Source organism: Solanum dulcamara, chromosome 12 (genome assembly GCF_947179165.1).
Source record: "Solanum dulcamara chromosome 12, daSolDulc1.2, whole genome shotgun sequence".
Classification (NCBI taxonomy): Eukaryota; Viridiplantae; Streptophyta; class Magnoliopsida; order Solanales; family Solanaceae; genus Solanum; species Solanum dulcamara.
In genome coordinates, this window is record NC_077248.1 from 39,900,128 (window position 1) to 39,920,365 (window position 20,238).

Consider the following 20,238-nt stretch of genomic DNA (forward strand, 5'->3'; position numbering starts at 1 on the left):
AACTTGTAACGCCCTTATGGGTCACTATATGCATACATGGTATGAAACATGTATCACAGTACTAACTCATTTTCCGTGGAGCGTATGTCTTTTCATTAATAAATACTGTGTAGATGATAGTTCAGACAACTCATGTCTAACTTTGAGTTCACAAATCTACTCATCATTTTATTCTTCAGAACTCACACCCGGCATTAGAAACAGACTAACTCACTTTTAATCACACTTGATTAAACACACACTAACAAACAACATTTTGATTATTAAATTTTAGCTCTCTATTAGCACTACTTCTGACAATAACTAATTTATAACTGTCTCATCTCTACTTGTCACTTAGACAATAGAGGCGATTACCTGTGCGAATAGGCCAATCTTTTTGTCGGTTTGACATACTTTTTATTCTTAGAATTTTATGTACATGACATAAAAAATGATATATGTATATGAAACAATAAGAATGAAAATTAGGCATAAATCAACATTAATTTTAATAATGTGAATTTACATGAACATGTTTGGGAAAGAAAAATATAAATACACTAGCATCTACATAAATCCAATGACTTCACATGTCTCTCATAAGCATCACATGCTATGAGTTTTGTTAAGGGATATGCTATCATTTGATGCGTAGATATGTATTTCACATTCACTTCTTTTTGTGTTATCATGTCTCTTACAAAATTATACTTTATGTCAATATGTTTCGTCTTTCCATGGTACTTTGGATCTTTTGTTAGGCTATTGCAGCCTGACTATCCAACTGATTGTGACAAGCTCAACAACATTGTTATACACACCCAAGTGAATCAGAAATTGCTTAAGCCAAACAACTTTTTGCACAGTAGATGAAAGTGCTACGAATCAACTTCCATAGTAGATAAGGCTATGCATGACTTCTTCTTGCTACTCCTTGATATGACGCCATTGTTAAGCAAGAATGTATATCCAGAGGTGAATTTTCTTTCATCTAAATCTCCTCCCTAATCAGCATCAGTGCAGCCTTTGAGTTGCAAATCATTTCCTTTATAACATAAGGAATAATCGACTGTACCATTGAGATACCTCAATATCCTTTTAACTGCTTTCCAATGTTGTGGTCCTAGATCGGATTGATATCTGCTAACTAACCCAACGACATAATAAATATCCGGCCTTGTACACATCATAGCATACATAAGACTTCCGACTGCATTGACATAAGGAACTTTTCTCATTTGTTCCTTCTCACATAGAGTACGAAGGCACATCATTCGATTCAAAGCTTCACTTTTAGAAACTAGAGTGTTTATGGGTTTGCAGTCTTGCATATTAAAGCATTCAAGAACTTTCTTAATGTAAAGTTCTTGTGAAAGAGCTAACAATCTCTTCGGATGTGAAATCTTAACTCCAAGAATATATGCTGCTTCATCCATATCTTTCATCTCAAAAGTAGATGATAACCACTCTTTTGTTTCTTTTATAAAATCAATGTCACTTACAACTATTAGTATGTCGTCTACATATAATGATAAGATCACAAACTTATCTTTGAATCTTTTGATGTACATACAATGGTCTTTATGTATCATAACAAATCCATACGATATGACCGCATTATGGAAACATAAGTACCACCGTCTAGAAGATTGTTTAAGGCCATAAATCGACCTTTGAAGTCGACATACTTTATTTTCTTCGTCTTTTTTCATGAAACCTATAGGTTGTTCCATATAGATTTCTTCTTCTAGTTCTCCATTGAGAAATGCAGTTTTCACATCCATTTGATACAATTCAAGATCCAACTTAGCCACTATAGACAATTAATCTTATTGAAGTAAAGCGTACAATAGGTGAAAACGTTTCTTCATAATCAATTCCTTCCTGTTGTGTGTACCCCTCAGCTACTAGGCGAGATTTGAATCTTTTGATGCTACCATCTACCTTACGCTTGATTTTAAGAATCCATGTATTTTCAATAGCTTTTCAGCTTATAATCAATCAATTTCCATACTTGGTTAGATTTCATTGACTCCATCTCCTCAGCCTTTGTTCCTCATCCTGTGCTTTTAACCATATTTTTAGTGGGGCATGTAAGATCCTCATTTATATTTCTTGACTTTTCATCATCTGGAGTAACTATAAATGCTTTCCCTTCGATCTCAAATTGACGACGGAGAATTTGTGGATGACTTTTTCGTCAAGGTTGAGATTGATAAATTGATTTATCAATTGGTAAGTTACTCCTACTCAAACCAGCAATATCAATAGTATTTAATTCAGACAGTGTATCTATGGAAATAGGAACTGATCCATTATCATTAAAATGATTCCCACTCAAATCCATTTGAACTTCAGCAACAAAAGCAGTCTGGTCCGTAGTTTCACAAAGAGATAATTTTTGACCTATCTCGCTCTTCTTAGGAAAATCATTATTTATGAATGTAACATCATGTGACTCAATTTCAGTTACAGTGCCACTATTTTGTTCACCTTTAAACACATAACCCTTATATTGTTCAAAGTATCTTATAAAGATACATTTTTTTCCTTTGGACCTAATTTTCCATATTGAGAAGAAGAATTATGAATAAAATCAGCACAACTCTAAGACTTCAAAATGCTCAAATTGGGCTTTTGTTTAGTCCATAACTCATATGGCTTAGTTGTAACTAATTTTGAAGGGGACACGATTAAGTACAAATGCAGTAGTGAGGAAAGCATCACCCCAATAAGTGATTGGCAATTTTGCTTGTGCCGTCATCGACCTAACCATTTCTAACAAAGTTCTGTTTCATTGTTCCACAACACTATTTTATTGTGGAGTATAAGGAGTAGTTAATTGTCTTTAAATTTTCTTTTCTTCACATAATGTTTGAACTTATCAGACAAATACTCTCTTCCTCGATCGGTTCTTAGAGCATTTATTTTTCTATCTAATTGATTCTCAACTAAGTTCATAAACTTAATGAAGCAACTTAAAGCTTCATATTTGTGAGAAATCAGATATACATAGCCAAATTGAGTAAAATCATCAATAAAAGGATGAAGTAAATAACATCATCCTTTACATTCATTGGACCACAGATGTTAGAATGAATTAATTGCAGTGGAGTATCATCTCTTGTGCCTTTTTCAAATGGTTTTCTTGTAGTTTTTTCGACTAGGCAAGATTCGCAAGTAGACAATTCTACTTTATCTATTGTGCTAAGCAAACCTTACTTAGCTAAGCAATTCATACTTTGCTGACCAATATGTCCAAGCCTAGCATGCAATGTATTTATATTATTCTCACAATTAGAAGACTTAAATAAGGAAAAACTAATATAATTATTATTAGGACTTTGACAAACGTCCAATACAAAGAACTGGTTGTAAAAATAACCAGTTCCATATTTTATCTTGTCCAAATACATGTCCATATCATGTTTATGAAAGAATAAATTAAATCCAAACTTAATCAGCATTTAGAAAGAGTCTAGATTACGACAAATTGATGGGGAAAATAGCATATCATGTAGGAGCAGAGTTCGGTCACCATGCATTTCAAGTTTGCAGGTACCAATTCCTTTAACCTCCTCTTTGGAGTTATTTCCTGCATACACCCATTTGGATCCTGAGTTTCATCGGTAATCTACAAAAGCATCTCTTTTTGTTGCTATATGTTTGGTGGCTCCCGACTCTACAATTCACATAAGGAATGACTCAGTTAAAAGAGAAGAACAAGAAACATTTACAAAAACATCTCTTTCCGTTGCTATATGTTCGATGGCTCCCGAGTCTACAATCCACATAGAAAGTGACTCAGTTAAAAGAGTAGAACAAGAAATATTTACATCACTATGTAAATTGTTCATAAGGTCATATGTCTTTTTAGGCTCAGGACAATCACGGGCAAAGTGTCCTTTGTTCTTACAGTTATAACATTTAAGCTTAGCCATATTTCTATGAATCTTTGGAGCAGAAGTATTTTTCTCTCCTTTTTGATTAACTCTAGGGTTATTTAAGACTTTCACATGTTGAAGGGTATTACTATTTTCTGGAAGTGTCATAGACACATTTAGAGCTTTAAGAGTTCCATGCTCTTTCATGACATAATTGATTTTCATGTTCCATATTTCACAGTTATCAGTGTTAAGCTTATTACCTTTGTTAAGCTCGACAATAATATTTTTTGTAGCAGTTGACATACTGATTAAACAAATATAAAGTAACGTGAGACAACTATGTATAAATTATAGCCTAAATTCATATACATAATTGTTTTTAAGATAATTAACTATGTCAATATTCATTTCACATTACGTTTAGATTCGAAAGTTTACTAAATTCCCAATCATCATCCGAATTATAATATGTCATAAATCTAACATAATCAGTCATCTAAGAACCACTTTTCTTAAATTACAAAATTCAAGACTAAATATGCATAATTCTATAAAACAAATATAGAAAAATTCAATTAAGAATGTAATTGCATAAATAATAGAAATTTAAGTTCATACAACTACAAATACATACAAATAATATACACATTATCACTTTAATATCTCTTTATGAATAGAAATAGATAAAATAAAATCTATACCAAGTTCATAGATAATTTATATCTTATAGACAACGAATGAGAATGACACACAGTCTTCTTAACGATCAAGTCAATGCATTTTATCTATAAAATATTGGACCAATGAATTGTAAGATCTCGACTTTTTGAGATGTAACTTATGCCAAGATTTGTTAGTAATTTCTTTTGAAAATCATCAGGCAGTGTAGGTCGTAAAATCATATATTTCTTCTCCACGGTTAATAAACCCCCAGCCCCAACTTCTTGAAGTAACTTGTTAATTCACATTATGTGTTTCACAAATCTTGTAAGATCATCATCTTGAACATTGAATTCTGGCAAAAAATTAATCAAATTGTCAATCAAAATTTTTACCCTATCCTTCTGTTGCTTTGTGGAAATTCGTCTGTGTTTCTTTATCATTACCATGATTTTCTGTAACACATACAAAAAATGATTAGGACTAACCACGTATGAAATAATTATACAAGAATTTGTATAAAAGGATCTTGTTAGGGTTTAACAAAGAGAATAATTACAATCTACTCTCAAATTTTATATAATTAAAAACCTGCTATTTAAAAAAAATTGCATCTCATTTAAAAATCATGACTAACACAATAAATAAAATGTAGTAGTAAACTTTGAACTTTCTCCAACAATTAAATGTGTCTTACACATAATCCAAAAAAATAAAAATAATACTTGAAGGTACTATTTAGGACTGCAGATGACGACCTTTTAATATTTCAAAAAAAATATTTGTGGCAAACATTACATCAATAGTGCTCTTTAGAAAAAACTATCATGATTTGATAGTGACTAGAAAATAATTTTTTTCATTCTTTAATTTTCAATTTCTATAGAATCGAGAGTTCAGGAACAAACAATATCATGTAATGTGAAAATTAAAATCTTTCACAGTGATGCACAACAATCAATAAAGGAAAACATTAAAAGAAGATTTCTCCTTCTTTAATTTCTTTTTTCATGTGGGCCATGACACAAACAATTCTCTCTTTCCAGATAGAACAAAAAACTTGTGCCCGATTGTTTTATAGATTAAAACTTTTAACAAGAAAAAAATAATCTTAATTTAATCTTTTAATTACCAGTTTCATAAAAAAATCCAATCAAAAAAGACAACACCAATATATTCGATACATGCCAGGACACCAAAAAAAATGACTGCGGTACTTTCAACAATGAAAAAACATGACTAGAAATAAATATAAAACTATACTCTGATACCAAAAAAGAATCTAATCAAACACTTACTTCGCAGGATCATTGAATTCGTTTCACTAGTCAGAAAGTGTAATCACATACAAAGATGAACTATACCATATAAGGACATAGTGTAACACCCCAATTTATTTTTCTTTCGCCAAGACTCGAACCATTTTTCACATGCGTATAGACTCGAACGGAATGAATTCTAATTGTATATATGAGTTAGGATCAATTCCTAAGTATTTTAAGTGTATTAGAGGTGAACTAGGGTAATAAAAGATCTCTAACACCAAGTCAAGTCCAAAGAATTTCTATCGTCCAAGTTTTCGTATGAGACCGTATGAGGGTCAACTTCAAATGACCATATCTCTTAGAATATTAAGATTTATTTATTCCATGACCAAAAAAATTAAATATCTTTGTTTCCTCTTTCCAACGCCACCAAGTTTGCCTCATTTGGAGTTCAAAGTAGAAAATTATGGTCGTTTTACTGAACCATGTTCAGATAGGACAATTCGATGAGCTCATCTGCCAATTTGGCGACTCGCCAAATGGTTCAATGAAAAAATGATTTATCTAGTCGAATGGATTCGAAATCCTCCAAAACCTGTTATTTTAGGCGAGCTAAAACACCCTTTGGCAACTCGCTGAACCAAAAGACCCCCAGCTCACCAAAATTGCCGACGGAATTTATTAAAAGGTGATTTTTCTCAATATTTCAACCTAATAACATTCTTATATGTAGAGACACTCTCAAAATCCCAAATTCTCCTTCTCCCAAAGATCAAGAACTTCAAGAAAGGGATTTCTCCAATATTGGAAGATCTAAAGACTTCAAGTTCAAGATCTCCTTCACAAATCCATAGATTGGTTTCTCAACTTCAAGCTACAAGGTTCCAAAACCAACACTTTTAATAATTTCTAAGATTCAGGTATGTAAGGCTACTCACAACGTTGGATTGATTTCATCCACGTATCCTACATCTTCATTGATTCGAGTTGAGTTGAGTTTTGAAGTTCCATGAATTGAGTTCTTGAGTTATCTAAAATTTCTATCGAGTTTTGTATATAAATTCATATGTATTGATGATGTATTTTTAGTTGAGTATTTGAGGTATACATTCATGTATTCATTCACATGAACCCAAGATGAGATTTTATTTTTGTCATAATTTGTCTTGAGGTTGAGATTTATGATTTTCATATACAAATAAAGTATTGCTTTCAAAGTGACATGATGCATATTTTAATGAGTTTGATGAAATTGAACATAGAATTAAATAAGGATTTTGGAGCAAGATGTTTGATGATGATGTAAATGATGTGTATTTTTTTAAAAAAAGTAAAATGATTGATGAAGAGGTAATGTTGATGATGATGTTTGAAGATGGAGTGGATTGGAGTCTAATGTGACTACATGATATGATTTGCATAATTCGATTTGATTGGAGTCTTATGAACATTTTGAGTATAAATGATTGTTTGAGTTGGAGTTTTGGAAAGGTATGATTTTGAGTTTGAGAAGTTTCTTAATTTTTACTTTTAAGTATGAGTATTTTGAATATAAATGAGTTGAACATTTTTTATGTTAAAACATCTATTTTGCGAATGAGTTGATGAGTTAAAATAATGTTTTAAATATACTTAATATCTACTGCTTGATTGAGTTGAAATCATGTCTTAAATAAAAATATTAATGATTATTCACTCGGAGTCCTGATGAGTCATGAATGAGTCTTGAAATGATTGTTTGATTGAAAGAAGTGATTATTGAGATAGATTGAGTTGATTTTGATTAGAGTCGAATGAGACTAAATGAGTTGATTGGAACTAAGTCCAAAATGAGACTAAATGAGTATTTTGAGTATTTTACTCTCCTGATAGATATGAGCATATTGAATCTTGAGTGGAGTATTGAGCAACGAATTGAGTAAGAGTATAGTCCCTACTCGAATCCCATGAACTACATAGCTAATGTAGTAAAGGATTGAACCGTTAAAGTCAGATGTTTTGTATTTCATTATCCTAACATGAAAGGACTTGATTGATTGTTGGATCCATGATTTATTGATTCGTTCATACCCTGGAAAAGTATGGAACAGACGTGAAAACAATGTCGGCTTGTTTTACATCACTGGCTCATAGGTGATGGTTGTCGGTTAGAGAAACTCCCAAATTGAGTAGATTTTGCATGCTATGATTGGTTTGATTGAGCTTGTAGATGATTGAGTCGAATTGTAAAACATTGCTAAATTCTAATTTGCCTATCTATTGAGTTAAGTCCTTTGACTTTATTCATTGAGTTGACAGTATATGATTGGATTGGATCGAATTGTATATGATTAGATTGGATTGAATTGTATATGATTGGATTGGATTGTATGGTATGTGATTGGATTGGTCAGATTGTATATGATTGGATTGGATCGGATTGTATATGATTGAATTTTATCGAATTGTATATGATTGAATTGGATCGAATTATATATGATTGGATTGAATTAAATTATATATTATTGGATTGAATTGGATTGTACATGATGGAATTAGATTGTATATGATTGGTCTCTGTCTAAATTGTATTCTTACTTTAGACTTATGACACCTTGATTAAGTCTCTCTTATCTTTCTGATTTGAGATATCTAAACTGATATTATTCCACCTTGATGCATGTTTCATTCTGTCATGTTACATACTCGTACATTCCACGTTTGGACCTTCATCATTTTATGATGCAGAGACAAGTTTAAGAGATCATCAATAGGTGCACCGTTGATGATCTGTTCACACTCAGCTTATTGGTGAGTCCTCCCCAACAACCGGAAGATACCACTTATGTTATTCTTGCGTTGAATTTAATTTTTTCATTCTGATTTGAAGTAGCCATGAACTTGTCATTGGCACCAGTTAGATAGTAGTGATAGAGGCTTCATAGACTAGATAGTGATGGGTCGATTGAGTATTTTATTTCCTTGAATTGTTCTTGTCAGACTATTTTAATGAAATAGATTAGAGTTTGATTTGTTGGCCCATGACCTTTCTTCCTTGAGCTAGATTGTTGATTAGAATTGTCCACCTACTTATCTCATTATTTTAAGTCTTCCGCTAATTGAATGACTGAACGGATATGTGATCAGGCCAAGTGGTTCACTTGAGATTCAGTAATGATTTCTGAGTGCCATTCATGTTTAGGGTACCCTACCGGGGCGTGACACATAGTTTAAAATCATACCTTGTTATAGATTCGTTCCACACTCTTCAGAAAAGAAACCTTCAAAGAATCTTCAATTTTCAGGAAATGGAGAAGAAAGAAGGAGAAGAAGGACGCATCTTTTCTTTTTTTCTGTTTTTTAAGGAAGATGCACTGTTTATCTGTAAGAGAGAACTTTTTATAATTCTAAAGAGACACAACTTTTCAAATTAATAGTTGTGTCTCTTCCCTTTTAATAAAAATAAATAAATATAATAATTATGTATTATTTATTTGTTAATATGGATTCAGGTTGATCCACATGGGTGATCCAATCTAATTTTCTTTAATTTTAATGAAATTTGTTTATGTTCAAAATGAACATAAAATATGACTAGACAACAGGAGTGGGAAAGAAAAGGAGAAAATATTTGTTAGAAATAACTTATTTTTATTGATGAGAAAATCATTATTGATAAATGTATTTACCATTATATTTGAGACTAGCACTTAGTATTTACTTGGATATCAAAGTGAAAATATTGTTTTCCAAGTTGTAATTCAACAATTTGTTGAAATTTGATTACATCGACCTATTTTAAAGAAACCGTCTTAATTTTTATTTCTCCAAGTTATATTGGTAAGTTTCTTGAATATTAAAAAAATAAAAAAATATCATATTTACTTCTCTGTTATTGAAAAGATTTAAAATTGTTCTCCGTTTTACTATTTGTCCTCATTTTTAATGTCATAAAAGTGTCAAATTTGTTTTTCCTGCATTAACCTCATTCATTTCAATCAAAACGGCATTTTCACTCACCACACTAACCCTTCTTCTTTTACCACTACCATGATCAACAACATGTTCATATGTATCATCGTTACCAATATAAATCATCTACACATATTCCGTTCCTAACTATGGTTTTAAAACATATATATAAAAACTGAATGACTTTTTTAATAACTAGATTTTAAAAATAATTTAATGTGTTATTCAGCCAAATTAAGTAATTTTTTAAATAAAATAAAATAATCATGGACAATATTACAGCTCAATAACTTTGAACTATCTAGTGTACAAAATATGTACATAGTGTATAGCTAGTGTATATATTATATTATATTAATATACATATTCTATACATGCATATACATATAATATATGTATCTATACATATAACATACATATCTATACATATAACATACATATCTATACATACATATAATATACATATGTATACACAATATATATAATTGAGTGTATATATATAATGTATACTTAAGTCGAATGATACATATTGATAACTATTCCTAAAATAATTCCTCATTAAAACAAACTTCTTTAAAATATGCCGAGGAAAATTGATAAAAGAAAGAAGACAAATGAATAATAATATTAAGTAGTATTAACAACTATCAAGGCAAGTGACTATTCACGGGCCCAACATGATTAATAAGACTTTATATTAGCTAACTTGAGAGTTGAGGTCCGTAGAAACTAGAGTCATTAATATGGGCTAGACAGGTTAGGTTGATCCGACCTAACTTGTGATTCTATAGGATTGGAAAAAGATTTAGAGTTCATTTAAAAATAAGACTATTAAACTCGGCCTAAGTAAGTCCACTGGCCTGCGGAGCTCAAGTAATGTGGATTGAGCCGATCTGTGGGCCAAATAAAAATAAAATAGAATATTAAAAGTAAGTAAGTAACAAGAGAAATTCAAACTCAAAGTCTACTTAAACCATCATATATAAATATAACAAATTAATATTTTTATTTATTTATTTAGTTATATTGTTATTCGTTAACATTTTAGTTTACTCATTAATATCTTTATTGATTTGAATGGTATCATGTAAAAAGTTATTTAGTTTAAATGAATATGTCAAGAATACCATTTTCTTGTATGCTTGTACCCGAGATATTTGCATAGTAACGCCATGTATTATTGTCTTGTAGATATTTATGTTAATATTTTAAAATTAGAATTTAAATATTTTTTTTAAAAAAAGTAGCTGATTCGGCACAACCTACAGCCCACCTAGTGATGGGTTAGGCTTGATATTTTCTGACCCATCAAAATAATGTGTCAGCTCGACCTGTCCCATCTAATTCTAAATCCCGTATGGGCTAGCCCAGATGGATTGGGTTGATCCATACTTATAGCTCTAGTAGAAATGATAGTTTCATGGACAAGGATGATGCTATAGAGCTCTAAGAAGAGAATAATCAAAGTCTCAAGATAAGGAGTTGCAAGCCAAGATTGTTGGGCTTCAATGGGAAATCATGAAAATGCTTATCAGAGAAGAAAATCCCAAATGGAGAAGAATGGATAAAGTGCTACTACACATATTTTATGGTTCAAATTCGAGTCCAAATGAAAGAAGATTGGGACCCGCATGGACTGGATTTCTGCCCAAAAAGGAGTCTAAAATCCTCACCCTAAAGGAGGAAAAAGTCACGTGCAAGTGACTTGGGAAGGGCCTACATATTTTGGTCAAAGTTGAAAACTTTTCCTTATTGAAAACTTTTTCTTAATTCTTTAGGGAAGAATTTTTGGTATTATTTTTATATGTTTTAAAGCTTCCTAGTTAGATTTTATTTATTATTTTCATAATAGTAGATTCTAAAATCATTCTATTTGAGATAGTTTTTCCCCTATATATAGGGATATATTTTATTATTTTTGTTAGATAACATTATTATTAATTGAGAGTTTCTCTTCTTTACACCTTTATGTGTGGCTACTTGAGATTTATCTTACAACCTTATAGTAAGAACGATTCTTAAGAGGTAAAATTAATTTTTTAACTTGATAGCTGTGGTCTTTATTCATAAATTAAAGAAGGTAATTAGTTCACACTAATTTTTGTCTCTGATTTCTTCAAAATAGGGGCCTAGATTACTTTTTGATCTAAGTTCTTGAATTGGCTCTATTAGTATCATAAACTAGCTTTAATTCACTAATTATTGATTACTAAGATCAATTAGGGTTCTTAGCACATGTTTTGAATTTGATGATTTTATTCTAAAATTTCTCATATAATTCAATTCTTGTCTTTATTCTATTCATCTTGGCTTCCTCATTAGTTTCTTGTTTATTCAAGTAACCCGATTTTTAGTAAGTGGTATTATAATGGTTGTATCAAAATTCCATTCTTGATAATCTTGGGAGTTTCGCAACAAAAAAGATCTTCTCTGTTTAGTAGCTTAAAAGGCAAAGCTACATAGCAGAAAAAAATGAAATAAATAAATAAATAAATAAAGGGCTGATTAAGAAACCCCAAATTTATTGTGTTTCTTGTTTTCCAACATCAAGAAGGAAATCACGAAGAGGGGAAATTTAGAAATTTTCTTTTATACAAATTAATTTTTTTATTGTCCCACCAAACTCAATCTATCTGGAATTGGTAATTTATTTTCTGTACATCTTACTTCTAAAATGATTGTTACTAGTAGGGTTTATATATAAATCCTAAAGGAACCAATCAAAGGTTGTAATTTTAGTGAAAAAAAGGCAAGAGAGTGTGAGATCAATAGAGGAAAAAAGTCAAATCGAGAGGTATTTGTTTCTTTGAGTTCTTTTTTTTGAGATGTCTTTAACAAAAAAGGATAATAACATTGGGACTCAAAACAACGACTTAAACGAGGTGCTCAGAATGATTACAACCCTACTTGATGTATTACAGATCTCTCAAAACTCACCTTCCAGTGAACATGATCGATTTGAGGAGAATCCATCAAAACCCAATGCCTCAAGTTAGGAGATAAGCTGTTCAAGATCCTCAAATCCATCAAATGGAGGATCAATTTGTTGACTTTGAGGAAGAATTCGAGGAAGCTTACGAAAGGAGAAATGAAAGGAGGGCACCATGAGTTAAGGTCGAGGATGATAATCGTAGTAACATTACGATGAAGATCCCTAATTTCAAGGGGATAAGAGATCCAGACTTGCACCTTGATTGGGAAAGAAAAGTAGGTGCCATCTTTGACTGTCATAACTACTCTAAAGGTAACAAGGTTAAACTTGTTATGGTTGAATTTTCTCACTATGTTGCTAGTTAAGGGAAGAAATTTTGAAGAGACAAAATAGACAATGGAGAATGTAAGGATCCGTCCTGTCATTACGGGTAAGCCAATGGTGAAAATATTTGAGTAAAAAAAACTTCTGGAGTAGTGAGTTGAAAATTTCAGGCTAGGCTAGTCTTAGACAAATTCTGAGCGAGGTAAAGTCTAGGGTAATCCAGGGAAGAATTGGGTAAAATATCTAAGCTCGGGTTGGTTTTTCCATTAGATAAGGTATTAAGGAGTGAATTTTAAGAAGTGAATTTGAGTGAGTAAAACTTCCGATATCAAACTTGGTGTGAAGGGGTGAATCTGAAACATCAAGGTATAAAGGTGTGTTGCGAAATAGGTTAATTTGGAAGGATTTTTGAGGTTCTGTCCTATTCAAACTTCTATAGTGGGTGACACACCGCTATAGAGGTGGAAATAATTCCCGCCATAGCGGGGGATCCCACTACAGCGCCGCTGCTATAGTGAGTTTGGGCCTCTATAGTAGGGTTAGTCGCAATTACTGTAGAAAATTACCCGAAATCACTCATTACCTTTCAAGCACGAGTTGGGGTAGAGCAGGGACGACCTAGGCGAATTTGAGCAGTTTTTCATTGGAAACCTTCATAAAGGTAAGTAAACCGTTCCCTAAGTCAGTACTTTGATTTCATATGCCTTAGAGGTGGTATTTGTGACCCTAGGGGAAGTTTGATTTGTCCTAAGGTGGAAAAAATACGGGTTAACGGGAATTTTGAGGTGTAAGACCTTGGATTGTTTATAACCCTATTTGTTTTTGATTTATTTACCGTAATTCTCTAATGTAATCATGTAATTTGTAGTTCTAGGTGGATAATTGATGGGAAAGCCGTAGATTGGGTGTAAGGATCATGAATTTGGCATAGGGTTAGGATTAAGTTATTATTCAAAAATATTTAGGTCAATTGGGATTTTTTTCGTATTCGTGTTATTATTTTAGACCAAGAACAAGCTAAAGCATCACAAAAGAAGTCAAAAGTTTATGATCAGACCTTTGCAACAGCTAGGTAGGCTAGAATTAACTGAGTAGTTAAACCTTTGTTTAATTCAAAATATTCTTATAGATTGATAGAAGATTTTTACTCCTAGGCCGTCGAGCACATAGTCTAGATTGTTAAAAAGTGTTGGTTATTGATTTATAGGGAGACAATGTACTGTGGAAGTAAGGATTATCCTATGACTAGCGTGGCTGACTAGGTCAAAATTGTAAATCTTTGGGAATTCTTATTAAGGGGAGTTGATGGTACCTTAAGGATTAAGCTGTCACGATCCAATTTCTCAAGTCATGATGACACCTACTATGACCCACAAGAAGCAAACAAACCCATATCCCAAAACTGCGAGTAATAAAAAGTTAGATTAAAAGACCAACAATTTAATCTAAAACAGTAAAGCAATAACAAAAGTATACATGAACGGCCGGAAGCAACTAAATATATATACAACCAAAAAGGATCCCTCCCAGGACCTGGAAGTCATATGTACAGAGCTACTAGTTAAAAGAGTACAAGTTCCAAAAGTGGACAACAGAAACAAAGTTGTCTCAAAAAGTAAAAGACGGGAAAAATGTATATATAGAGGGAGACATGTCAATCCAGGACATAATGTGCTCACCCTCGCCTCCGATCACGACCACAACTGGATTGAATCAAAGATGGTAGCTATTACTTGGACCTGCATCATAAAAATATTTGCAGAGTATAGTATGAGTACTAAAACAACAGGTACCCAGTAGGCATCATAGGACGACTGAGCAAGATAAGCAAAAGTTAACTGAAAAAGTGAGTTAAAGATCATAAACAAAGACAGGGCAAGAAGTAAATGTAGGTATGTACACGAGCATACTAGTAAATAAGAGAAATAATCTAACTAACCCTTCCGGGCTTCCATAAACCCGATAGATATGCTCGTGCACAAATTAAGAGAAACCACCTGCAAGGACTCCCATAAGCCCGACAGATGCAAGAATAAATGAAAAAAAATGAACGTGACCAAAAGAATTTCAATAATACCACCATTTCTTGGACTTGAACCGAACCATTTCCAAACTTTAACACCTCAACCCACAGCTGGGAGTAGGTGAAGACTTAAAATCGAAGATTCATCAGCAAATTAGGAATACATGCAAGCTAGACCACGGACTGCAACCGAGTAACTGTAGCTAATGAGTCGATACAAGTAGGCTAGACCACATACTTTGACCAAGTATCTGTAGCTAAGGAGCCGAACATAAGCAAGCTGGACCATAGAATTTGATCGGGTATTTATAGCTAAGGAATCAAAATGAATTAAAATTAACGACCAACCATGCATCACAGGGAGTGCCATCAAACCAAATGCCATCAATGCACCGCTCCAGCCCAAACCAAATATAACCCAAATCACTGAAAAAACTTCTAAAGTCAAGAACCGACCGATATAGGACCAATAGGAGAATGGGGCATTATAGAGGTAAGGTCACTAGCTGAGTTACTTCCTAGATAAGGCTCAGACTATCAGACTCCAGTCTTCTATATCAGTCTACAGGGAGCTAACCGTCCGAAACAACATCGGAGAAGTTCTAAGGCCCAATAGCACCAAACTAGCGCAAGTCTAGGGAAATCACTAGTCTAAGCCTAGACTAAGGCTCAACATGCTTCCAAACATATAACCACAGGCACAATATTCATCACAGGATAAGAACAACCACCAACCACAGGATTCATGCTTAAACAGTCCAACAATTTCCCAAAAATAGCACCTACGGCATGGAATCTAAGAATTTAGCATGCTCGACACCCAAACCCCTCCAAACTCATGCAATTCAATATATAATTGCCTAAACATGCTCAGTCTAATGAGGGAAAAACCGTACCCTACTTGTAAGCCGACCACACGCGCTCTAACTCACAAAATTAGAGATTTTCCCTTCTGAGCGGCCTCCGAATGCTACCACACTATCAACAATAGAATCACAATATTAGTACGATCATTATGAAACTAAAACTATCGAATTCAGAGATGGTCCAATTTCAGGGACTAAAATGGGAAATGTTGGTCCCGCATCTAAAATTCTGGAATTGACCCCAAAAATAGGTTTTAAACAGTACCCCAAGCTCATAAATCAATTTAATAAATAGTACAGGATTGTGAAACTACGCAAAATGAGCATGCAACGAAAATTCTCATAATTCGAGATAAGAAGATAAAAATGGAAGCAACTTTATGCAACTATTTCTCGCAAATGATACCTCCACGACCCAACCCAAACATACCACGATGTTCCTTATGAAGAACCACACAATATAGCCTCAAATATCACTAAAGACAGAGTTAAATTCGCCAAGTTACAATTCTCCAAAGTTTAACAAAATATCACTCTAAAAATAACTAAAGCAGTAGATAATTACATAAATTTACCTCACACTAAGCTTCGCCTCAAGATTCTGAGGTCACCATTGGATTCCCCATGAAATTTTCTTGAATTTGGACCTTTGAATCGCCTAAATTGAGCTTGAAATAAAGGAAATATCGAGGTTAAAAGTTTGCAATAAAATTTGAAAATCATCTGAGTATGTTTTCAAAAATGTTGACCAAAGTCAACTATAGGCCAAATTTCAAAGGACAAAGCGTCAAATGGTCCTAAACTCGTATCGATTACCTCGATATGCATGTCGACCATGCTACTAGCCTAATTTGTCTATTTCAAAGCTGATGGACCCGTTAGAATTCCAGTCTTAGGTCAGGTCATTTTCCTGAAGTTATGATCGAAGTCAACTTTTCAAGTTATAAAAGCTCCAAAATAAGGAAACGGGCCTAAAACCCAAACGAATGACCAGTTGACTGAACAACCAATGCCAGCAAGTCATAAATGGCTTGGGGTTGCTACAGGAATGCTTTAAGAGATGGAATGAATGCTTAAATTTAAAAATAACCTAGAGGGTCATTACAACATCCACTACTAAAAAAACTTTCATCCGTGAAAGTAAGAGTCAGGAAATACCTGAAGGCTTAAATAAGCTGGGGAACTATACCCGCATCTCATGGTCAATCTTCCAGGTAGCCTCCTTAACTGGACGATGCCTCCAATGGACCTTAACCACATGAATGGCTCTGTAATGCAACTGTCTGACATCTTTGGCGAAAATAGCAATTGGCTTCTTAATATAGCTCAAACGATCATCTAGGTCAAGTGCATCATACTGAAGCACATATGACTTATTTAGAATATACCGGTGAAGCATCAAAATATGAAAAATTGGATGAATACATAAAAAGGACGGAGGAAAAGCTAACTCATATGCAACCTCGCCAACCATCCTCAATATCTCAAAAAGACCAATATACCTGGGGCTAAGCTTGCCCCGCCTCCCAAATCTCATCATGCCCTTCATGGGCGATATATAGAGGAATACTCTATCACCAATGGCAAACCTCAACGGTCGACACCTATGATCCGCATAGCTATGGTGTCTACTCTGAGCTATCCTGAGCCTATCATGAATCACCCTCACATGATCTAAGACCTCCTACATCAAGTCTGTACCGTGCGACCTGGGCTCTGTAGACTCAAACCAACCAACTGGGGAGTGACAATGCGTACCATATAAGGCCTCAAATAGGGCCATCTGAATACTAGAGTGGTAGCTGCTGTTGTATCCAAACATTCCACGAAGGGCAAGAATCGATCCTACTAACCCCCAAAATCCACAACACAAGCCTGCAACATGTCCTCGAGAACCTGTATAGTACGCTCTGACTGACCATCAGTCTGTGGGTAGAAAGCTGTGCTAAGGTCAACACGGGTACCCAACTCCTCTTGAAAATTCCTCCAAAAGCTAGATATAAACTGTGAGTCCTGGTCTGAGGTGATAGAAACCAACAAACCATGAAGACGAACCTCTTTCCGAATATAGATACGGGCTAACCTCTCTGCGCTGTAGGAAGTATGAATGAGAAGGAAGTGTGCTGACTTGGTTAATCGGTCCATGATGATCTAATAGAATGATTTTGCCGTATCCAGACTAATACCAATCCAAGCCATTTCATGAATAAAATGTGACCAATTAACCAACCAAGAAAACCACTTGTTACAAAAATGATCTTGTTGTTGCATCGAAAGAGAGAAATGTTGACTAATCTGGCTAACATTGAACTTGGTAAAATGAAATGGTTGAATAATTGAATACTATCAAGACCATGGAAAGTATGAGGCCACCCAATAATGAAACCCATGGTGATCCGCTCCCACTTCCACTCAGGAATGGGTAATCTCAAAAGTTCACCATCAGCCCACAAATGCTCAGCCTTAACTTGCTGACAACTCAAGCAATGCAAAACATAATCTGCAATATCTCTCCGCATGCTGCTCCACCAGTAGTGCTGCCTCAGGTCACGATACATCTTAGCTGTGCCTGGATGGATAGAATATCTAAAATCATGGGCCTCGCTAAGGATCAACTAAATCAAACCCACAACTCTCGGAACATAGAGCCGACCACCAAACCTCAAAACCCCATTTGATTCTAAGGTATCCAGACCCGTATCACTTCCTAAAACTTGATCTCGCAGTGCAACTAACTCCTCATCCTTAAATTGATGGCTGGAATCCGGTCCAACAGAGATGAATGAGCTCCCACATAAGCTAATAGGCATTGGGAATTACAGATATGAAGTCAAATCATCCGGTTAGCTAAGGACTGGATGTCCAAAGCTAATGATCACTCCACAATCGAAAGGAAGGCTAGACTACCCATACTTACTGCGTTTTGACTAGAGGCGTCAGCTACTATATTTGCCTTGCTCGAATAGTAGAGAATAAAGAGGTCATAGTTCTTCAAGAGCTCAATCCAATGGCGCTGCCTCGAATTAAGATCCCTCAGGCTCATAATATACTGAAGGCTCCTATGATCAGTGTAAATCTCACATCAAACTCCATACAGGTAGTGCCTCCAGATCTTAAGCGAAAAAACTACCGCCACCAACTCTAAGTCATGAGTGGGGTAGTTGCACTCATGCAACTTAAGTTGCCTTGACGTATAAGAAATAACCCAGCCCTACTACATCAGTACACAAACCAAACCAACGCCGGATATATCACAATAAATGGCAAATCCCTCACCCTAAATTGGAAGAGTCAATATAGAAGCGGTGGTAAGCAACTCCTTGAGCCTTAGAAAGCTCCTCTCACACTTCTCCGACCACATATTCTGGTATCCTAGCGAGTCAACTGAGTTAGTGGTGCCGCTATTGTAGAAAACCCCTCAACAAAGTGCTTATAGTACCCTGCTAATCCAATGAAGCTACAAATATCAGTCATAGAGGTGGGTTTAGCATAATTATGAATAGCCTCAATTTTCGTCGGATCCACCATAATGCCATCCTTGGACACCACGTTCCCCAAGAATTCTATGGACTCAAGCCAAAACTCGCACTTTAAGAACTTGGCATAAAGTCGCTGATCTCTTAAATTATTGAGCACCACTCTCAAATGTTGCTCATACTCCTTCCAGCTCTCTACGAGTATACCAAAATGTCATAGATGAAGACTATGATGAATAAGTCAAAGTACGCCCTAAATACCTAGGTCATCGAGTCCATGAACGTGGTAGGGGAGTTAGTAAACCCAAAAGACATCACCAGGAATCATAGTGGTTGTAACGAGTCCTAAATGCAGTCTTAGGGACATTTGCTGCCCTAATCCTCAACTGGTGGTAGCCAAATCTCAAATCAATCTTAGAAAACACTACGACACCCTAAAGCTGGTCGAATAGGTTATCAATCCTAGGCATAGGGTAATGGTTCTTCACTGTCACCTTATTTAACTGCCTGTAATTAATGCACATCTGCATAGTATCGTCCTTCTTCTTAACAAACAGGACTGGGGCATCCCTAGGCGATACACTAGGCTGAATAAATCCTTTATCCAAGAGATCCTGAAGCTGAACACTGAGCTGCTTGAGCTCTACGGGGCCCATACGGTACAGTGGGATGGAAATAGGATGAGTACCCAGCTCTACATTAATAGCCAAGTTAATATTGCGGTCAAGAGGGAGGCTACGCAGATCGATGGGAAACACAACTACAAACTCTTGTACTGTAGGTAATAAATTAACCGTAGGGCCTTTCCTACTCACATCTCTAACGCTAGCCAAGTATCCTTAACACCCTCTAGCCACTAAGCTCCAGGCCCG

General features: G+C 34.5%; 1 long non-coding RNA gene across 1 annotated transcript; it reads right to left on the reverse strand.

Annotated features, from left to right (window-relative positions):
- Positions 1 to 3,486: 3,486 nt before the first annotated feature.
- On the reverse strand, positions 3,487 to 14,743 carry LOC129877723 (uncharacterized). The gene is made up of 4 exons (XR_008763596.1): positions 14,681 to 14,743; positions 14,314 to 14,403; positions 4,925 to 4,984; positions 3,487 to 3,664 (listed from the first exon to the last, which is right to left on the reverse strand). It is a non-coding gene; the product is annotated as an uncharacterized LOC129877723 (long non-coding RNA).
- Positions 14,744 to 20,238: the final 5,495 nt, after the last annotated feature.